General features: G+C 35.9%; 1 long non-coding RNA gene across 6 annotated transcripts; it reads left to right on the top strand.

Moving 5' to 3' along the window:
• The first annotated feature begins 1,091 nt into the window (after positions 1–1,091).
• LOC110776977 (uncharacterized) lies at positions 1,092–6,344 on the top strand. Of its 6 annotated transcripts, none has more exons than XR_008931146.1 (9): positions 1,092–1,419; positions 1,563–1,606; positions 2,967–3,228; positions 3,305–3,394; positions 3,507–3,612; positions 4,191–4,274; positions 5,611–5,743; positions 5,849–5,946; positions 6,029–6,344. It is a non-coding gene; the product is annotated as an uncharacterized lncRNA (long non-coding RNA). The 6 variants fall into 6 exon arrangements; XR_008931138.1 differs by having other exon boundaries at positions 4,188–4,274; XR_008931131.1 differs by lacking the exon at positions 4,191–4,274 and adding an exon at positions 2,306–2,394 and having other exon boundaries at positions 1,093–1,419.
• Positions 6,345–8,237: the final 1,893 nt, after the last annotated feature.

The following is an 8,237-nucleotide window of genomic DNA, read 5'->3' as shown; positions in this document are numbered from 1 at the left end:
GACACCTGACAGTCGACGACACCTGACAGTCGACGACACCTGACCGTCGATGACGCCTGACCTGTCGACGACACCTGTCATGCTGATGACATGTGCCCTGACGTAGCTCCATCTCATGGTGGCGACAAAGTATGACAACAATCCATAGCCTGACGACAAATTTATTGGTGAACCCAAGTGGGTCGGATATTGTGTTTGAGAGAATATTTGTGGATATGTGTTTGAAGATAAATCTAGCCATCTCCCCACCGACGGCGCCAAACTGTTTATGCCAAATTTCGTATGGACGACCTTTGGTTGGGACATAGACGACTAGATAAAATAGAGAGTGTAAATAACAAGAAATAAATGACGGAAATAAAGAGAGACGAGACAAGAGATGGTGACGCGGAAAACCCGAAAGGGATAAAAACCGCGGGTGGCCATGAGTCCACCAATCCACTATGTTGCTGGCGTAAAAAGCCTTGTTGAATACAAGTACATCAGTGTATTTTCATGTATGTAAACGTAACTACTAATTAAGCATGAGTATAAGGTATCGGAGAGTACGAATGGAATACATAAATTGGCAGAGGGTAGTTAAAGAAGGTCTAAGAAAATATATGACAATGTGGCGGTAGGTTACTTTTGCGGCACAAACCATATTAGGAGGAAGGTCTCTTCATTAGGATAATACAGAGGCATAGAATAAATGATAAAGGGTAATAGTCTAAGTGGAAAGTCTAGGTGGAGGTTAAAAGGGAAGCTCCCTCTTGATGATGGCAGGAGCTCTGGGCAAGGCTACCATGATAGGCCAGTAGTTAATAATGTGAGAAGGAGATAAATAGCTAATAGAAGGAGAGAGAATCCCATCGCCCCCAGTCTTAGGTGATGAGGGTCTTTATATAGAACTCTAGGTCTTGTATTGTTGAGATAGTTGTGCTAGTAATGCTCCTTGAATTGCTCAACTGATTCCACGATCTTCTAAACCGCTTCCTTGACCTTCTCTAACTGATTTGACCTTGACTCAGCCACAACGACTCCCTAAAAGTAGGAGCTAACTGGTACGATCTGATTCACGTTGACCCGTTCATGCGTCGATCTCACGTCATACAAAACGACCCATAACAGTGCTCTCGAAGGTTCTCAAGCCCGGTTTCACCCTCCGTTTGCGGCGGCCAGTTATTTTCTTTGCGGCCAGTTGTTTTCTTTGCGGCCAGTTATTTTTTCCTTGCCGATTCAGAAGGTGTTTGGGTTAGTTCATCCCTTACCTTTGTTTTTTGGCGTTTTCTCGATCGGTTATGAAGGTGGTTGGGTGGTCTCGACGGGGGCGCGGTGGTCTCAGTTGGGTACAGTGAATCATACACCGCTTGGTTACCTAGAAAGGTGGGAACTTCTTCATATCTCCGCCTTACAGGATTATCTTCGAATGATGTCAAGGTGATTAGTATTTTTTTTCCAATATCTTTTAGAGAGTTCAGTCCTCTTTTGGTGTATTTAAATGTATCTCTTGATCTTTTACAACATAAATGTGGAATTGATTTGAGTAGTTTGGTTTTAAGGATCTTTTGTTCTTGTGACAGATAAAGACAAGAGCTCAAAAAAACGTCCCAGCAAAAAGAGAAAGGTACTTTTATATTCATTTGTGTAATTGTTCACTTCTATCGATTTTATAGTCTGTCTTATTTGAGTAGCATGTTGCCAATGTTGGAAATAGCTTACAAATAACTTGTGTTCATACACCAGAATATGGATCCGGGAGGAATTAATAAATAAAATAATTTTATCATTTTTTATTTTGAAATTCCAACTAAATAATTGAAGGTGGCAGTATTAAGTTATAAACTACTGTTGTAGTAGTGCAGTACTTAGTCCAGCATAATTATGTTTAACGTAGTCTTGTTCTTAACTCTTAAGAAGTCTCAGACAATAAAAAAAAATTCTTTAACATCCACTAGAAATAAATTCCACAGAATGTTCTTCTTTGATTTTAGAATAATCTCTTTGCTTATGCATTGGACGTTGGATATGTGGTTGATGTTAGCTAGACTTTCCACAGAAATTTACTTATCGCTTGGTCACCATTTTAACTAACAGTGTCCCAGTCCAATTAATTTTTGTTATGTTTCCAACTTCGCAATGTTGTTAAAGTAGATCAAGCTCCTTCTTTTCTATTGGTTTTGTGGATACTTCACCTTCACCGTGTTCTGTTCTTTTGTTTTCGGGGGGGGGGGGGGCATCCTGTTTGATGAAAGATAGTTTACTCCCTTAGGCAATCAAATTCCGCTAAGATATCAAGTTCTATGATTAGACTTTCACTTCTCAGCAGGGCTGTGTATGATACAACTTGGCGGCTTCAGAATTTCTTCATAACTTAATTTGGAATCATTACTCATATCGTTCACTTGATAGGTGGTAAGTAATACTGGTAAGGGTAATAATGAGTTAGTGTGTAACTCTGTTGAGGTTTGATTGGTCATGCAAATTAATGAAGAAATATGTACTTGGGGGGTGGAGTTACATTACCATGATTGTGTTGGAGTTGGGACTTTAATTGCATAGTTACTTACACAGAAACCCATTACCGTCTAACATATGGGTTGTATTACAAATCTGTATATCTGCTACGAATTCTTTTTGATAATTTTTGTGAATATTTCGGCCCCTTTCGACATCTCATGTACCTCGTTATCTTTTTGACATCTCTCTTCTTTCTTCTATACCCAAGGATTGAAAAAGAGAGATTAGAAGATGTCATGCGAATTCCCTATTTGTCGTGGATGGAGATTAATTAGAGAGTACTTACAATCTAATTTGAGTTCTGAGTTTGAGTTATGAGTTCTCATTATATCTTGTCACTCCTGAGTTTGAGTTTTATAAGATAGTTTTTCTTTCCGATACCTGTATGGCAGTATGTCTTGTGAGAGACCATCTGATTTATGTCTTATGATAGAAACTCAATTGACCATGCGATACTCCTTTGGCAGAAAACAAAACAGATCACAAGGAGCATGTGCCTTTTGGATGGATAGTGGGAGGCCTAGCTGTGATTGTCATACTTGCACTTTTGTTTGTTGTGTTCAGATTGTCAATTTGTTCCCAGAGTGAGGAAACGATGCTTTCCAAGTGGAGAAGCCTATTACATTCACCTACGAAGATTTCCTTACGTCAACAGAGGGATTCTCAGAAGCAAATCTTCTTGGGCATGAAGCTTATGGTTCAGTGTATTACGGTTTGCTCCATGACCAGGTAAAAAGCTATGAGCATTTTTTCCCAGAATTTCTCATGATGAGCTATGACCACACATTTTGGATGATTCTTACAGGAGGTAGCAATCAAAAGAATGACTGCAACAAAAACCAAAGAATTCATGGCTGAGATGAAAGTCTTATGTAAGGTTCATCATTCATATTTGGTAAGTCTTCTAAGCGATTAATGCTGAATAGTTCCTTTGTCACAAAAGAAAAACGTATTTAGGGTCAGTTTGAGAATGTTTGAATGGCCCATTGATTCCCTCTCTGTATCAGGTGGAGCTGCTTGGTTACGTTGCCACTGACGATGAGCTCTTTATTATTTACGAATATGCACAAAAATGTTCTCCGAAGAGTCATTTACACGATTCTCATAATAAAGGTGTGTCACATACTTACATGCCTTTACCTTCTTTAAAGATTCTTTCCCCAATTTCTACAATATTTTCCAGTGTAATACCCCTCTAAACTAAAATATAATTGAATGTTTATGCGTTTGGTGATATACATGTTAATTATGAGTATTATATGCATGTGCGCATATTATTGCTAAGTACTTGGATTAATAGTGTCAATTACGTATTAGAATTCGAGTGAGGAAAATTAGTGTATTGGTGAAGATAATTTGGAAATAAGTCTATTAATCCTAAAACAATACTAAATTATATTCATAAAAATCTGAAATCTTGCCCAATGGTAAAATTACAAGAATACCCAAAATAATAACCACATTGCTCCTTTCCTCTCCGTATGAAATGAACCTATTGAACCCACCACCAATTTCAACATTGTCAGTAAGAAACTAGCCTACTACCCCCAACTTTTTGACAATGATTTGAGGTAACAATGGAAGGCCGGTTGAATTTCTCTACTCCTTCATAAATGCTCCCCTACAGTTAATCTTTAAGCGGTTGAAAATTTCCTAAGTTATCGCTTATCTTTCGTGCCTATAAATAGCAGCCTTCGGTAGTCGTGTATTAGCTTGGCGTAGTAGGCCTTCGGTAGACCGCGACGTTCGTAGACTCTTTCGGACCATCTCGTGAGGTGAGTGGTTATGTCTAGTTATGTTTTGAACTCTATATATTTTAGAGACTTCGTAAGGTTTTTGGGCTGTTCGAATGATTGTACTTTAAGCTCTTTTCTTCTTTTCTAATGGCGCAAGTTTAGTTGTTTAAAAGTATATGTATACTTGATTAATTGTTCTATTATATTAATTGGGGGAACTTATTTAATTAGTATTCATAAATGGAGTAAGTTGTTTTAGAATTTATAATTATAACACCTACTTTTTGTCTAAATGTGTTTTGGTTAATTATGCATAATACAAAGTATTATATAAGTCATGTATAATGATTAGTGTTGGAATTATGAATTAAGTATTTTATGTTATTGCAGTATTGCATATTATGATTTTAATTTTACTACTGGACTTGTTTTTCGGAAAGAAATTGCTATTGATTCATGGTGTATGTAAATTACTGTACTTCATTCGAAATTTCAAGTGGTTATATGAAATACGGAATACAATGGTTTGATAAGGTATTATAAAATATTTTTCTCGAACTGTGTAGTCGTGTAGGGTGGGTCAGCCCTAGGTGCACCGAATAAGACCTGTGTTTAGACAGTGACGAGTTACTTCCTGAGGTGTCTGCCTGTCTGGTGTGATCGGCCTCACGGAGCGTGTGTTAATTAAGAGTTTGTGAGTCTTACTAAACTATATATACACAAATTGTGAAAGTGTCTGGTGATATCGACCTTTTCACATGATCGATGAGTGTGTTCATTATTTTGTTTTGGTGGTAAAATATGTGAAGGGTTAGTTTTATATAATGTCTATTATAAATGTGTTTAATGACGGGTTATACTATCTGGCTTATTTGAAAACCCTACGACTTTGTGAAATAAGTGATTCTGACGTTGCTAAAGTAACTGCTCATTAAGCTGTGGCTTATAGTTTGTTTTATGTCTTCCACGGGTAATATTGGAGGTGTTTGAGAGTGCTTGATGGGATATTACGTTGTAGTCTGGAACAAATAGTAATAGTATTAAGTTCAAATTTTAAAATGACTTTGGGTATAACTATGTTAACTCTTATATTTCGTCTTGACTATTTTAAATTGTAGCTTTGGCTAAAGGTTGTAATATATAGTTTGTGATACCTCACCTTATACTCTCTCGAGTATGGCATAACACCCCTTTCATATTCCGATGCGTTCAATAAAATAGTGACATCTATTATTTATATACAATTAAATTATAGGGGTGTTACATCCAAAGTTGAGCATTACTAGATTCATCAAGGCATTACAATTTACCATCTATGTACCTGGATAATCATGTTAAATAGGAGTCTAATATCATCTAATGGTTGGTTGTGCAGGCCATACGTCTCTTTCATGGATCATGAGGGTAGAGGTTTGGATCGAGTACATTCACGAACACACAAAAACTCATTATGTTCATTGAGAATTAAATCAAGCAATATCTTACTTGATGGAGCCTTTAGGGCAAAGGTTGGTTATTCCTTTGCTTGAATCTCTTACTTTTTCTGTAAGTGGTAATGAAAGTAAGATTGCTTCAAGCTGGATTATCTTATTGACTTGTTTCTTTTATTTCAGATATCAGACTTGGGGCTGTCAAAACTTGTTGGTACAACAAGTGATGAAGAAGCTTCAGCAACAAGAGTAGTTGGAACTTATGGTTACTTAGCTCCCGGGTGAGTAGAGCTACCAGTTTCTATTAGGTCCAATGTTGTTTGTTTTAAGTATAGTTTGCTTATTAATCACTATTCTGTGTAGGTCATAAATCAATGGCCTCGCCACATCCAAAGGTGATGTTTTTGCTTTTGGCGTACATATATCTGGGAAGGAAGCTGTAATAAGAACTGAAAGCACGCAAAATGGTCCAGAAACTTTCTAAAAAATATTTTGGGAATCTGGTAGCAAGTTAATACAGTAGTTTGAAGAAATTTGGATTTGAACTTGTGATTGGAGAATGTATTGTTACAGTAGTTTTATTTAATTTATTGCTTCGGAGAACAAGAAGTTTGTACATTGGTCGGTTTGGAAAAATTTTATGCACATATATAAAGTTGATGAATTATTATTAGGAAAATTTGGTAATATTAATCCAACCTTTTGCCGATTTTCTTTTATTAAGCCCACCTACGACATATTTTTTAATAATCCCACCTTTACCACCCAACGTCTTTTATTGGGCCCAACACGTCATAAACCTATTGTCGGCGGTAATATATCCCTACGTGGAAGTACTCTCTCTAGATGTATTCAGTCATCATCATCAATTCATCACCATCTCGATGATTTTTTCACCAGTTATCGGTCACTTAAGCCCAATAAAAGTCGTTGGGTAGTAAAGGTGGGATTATTAAAAAATATGTCGTAGGTGGGATTAATAAAAGAAAACCGGCCAAAGGTTGGATTAATATTACCAAATTTTCCTTATTATTATACCATTGAGCCATTTGAATGTTGGATGGAATCTAACAGGTACCATGTAATATGAAAATATATTATTTGTCAATAATTTATTAGTTGTAGCAATCATTTAAAATTAATAAAAAAAAGGATTTTTTGGTATTTACTACCTTAAAAATACACCACTTTTGTATTTACTACCTTATGAAAAATTTATTTTAAATTACTACCTTAAAGTTTCATTTTTTTGTATTCACTACCATTTTAGAGTTTTCTCATTTTAAAATTGAGATATCTCTTTCGTTTCTTAATCATTTTAAGTGATTCAAAATCCATTCTTCTCATTTATGTATAAGGATTCCATCGGGATCTTACTTTTTAACATTTCGTAAAAGTTTAAACAAAATAAATATTATTTGTAAAACTTTAAAATATTTATGAATTATCAAACGAATTTTTTTGAAATGACGTTCTCAATGAAATCCCTATATAAAAAGGAAAATAATGAACTTTTTGAATCACTTTAAACGATTAAGAAATGAAAGAGATATCTTAATTTTAAAATGAGAAAACTGTAAAGTGGTAGTAAATTAAAAAAAATTGGAAGTTTAAGGTAGTAATTTAAAATAAAAATTTCATAAGGTAGTAAATACAAAAGTGGTGTATTTTAAAGGTAGTAAATAGCAAAATTTCCTAAAAAAAATTAAAAAAAATCAAAGAAATCAAATATTTAAAAAATCTGGTTTTTTGGATTGCACACGTTATATCAGAGGAATATCAAAGAAACCTTAGATGCTTAAAATACAGTCTCTTAAAAAAATCAAAGGAACAACACTTTGTAATTAAGTGGTTTCCTAGTGCAGTCAAAGAAACCGCATATTTCATCAATTCGGTCTTTTATTCTTTGTATTTAACTTAACAGAAAAGGATCTAAGAAACCAGTTTTCTGTCAAAATCGGTCTCTTAGATGTATCAAAGAAACCAGGCAAAAATTCCGGTCTCTTATGCTAAGAGACCTACTACCTATGCACCGTATAAAGTGAGGTTTCTTTGCCTTGTTTTACTCGGTTTCTTAGGCTCTTTTTGTAGTAGTGGAAAGCTCACCTTGCGCTCAATTGGACCTGTTCGGAGTAGAAGTGTGAGAGTTCCCATTGCTTCCCGGTGAGTGTTGTCGTAGGCGCGCACACCTTGAGAGGAGCTAGAAAAGTCACTAGTAGTGAAGCCCAAATTTTTTAGCAGTGCGAAGAGGACACACATTGATGGCCGATCCATTATAAACTAGAGTCATGGGGATGATTTTGTCTTTGTATTCAACAGTCAGATAGAGAGCCTTGTGATGGCTTGCCCCTTCAGGCGGGAGGTCATCATTTGTAAAGGTAATTCCTTCCTCCAGATTTGTTAGCAATCTGACCAGCTCGTCAGGAGTAACTTCCGGGGTGACATTCAGCTAGACGAGAGCATTAATTAGAGCTGTACAATGCTCAACAGAGGAAGCCATGAGTTGCCAGATATTGACCCTCTGCTTTTGTACGCTTCAATTGTTTGATTAAGGGATTTTCCTCAGTGAGTG

The sequence above is a fragment of the Spinacia oleracea genome, chromosome 1, assembly GCF_020520425.1.
Source record: "Spinacia oleracea cultivar Varoflay chromosome 1, BTI_SOV_V1, whole genome shotgun sequence".
Classification (NCBI taxonomy): Eukaryota; Viridiplantae; Streptophyta; class Magnoliopsida; order Caryophyllales; family Amaranthaceae; genus Spinacia; species Spinacia oleracea.
This window is presented reverse-complemented; position numbering and strand designations above follow the sequence as displayed.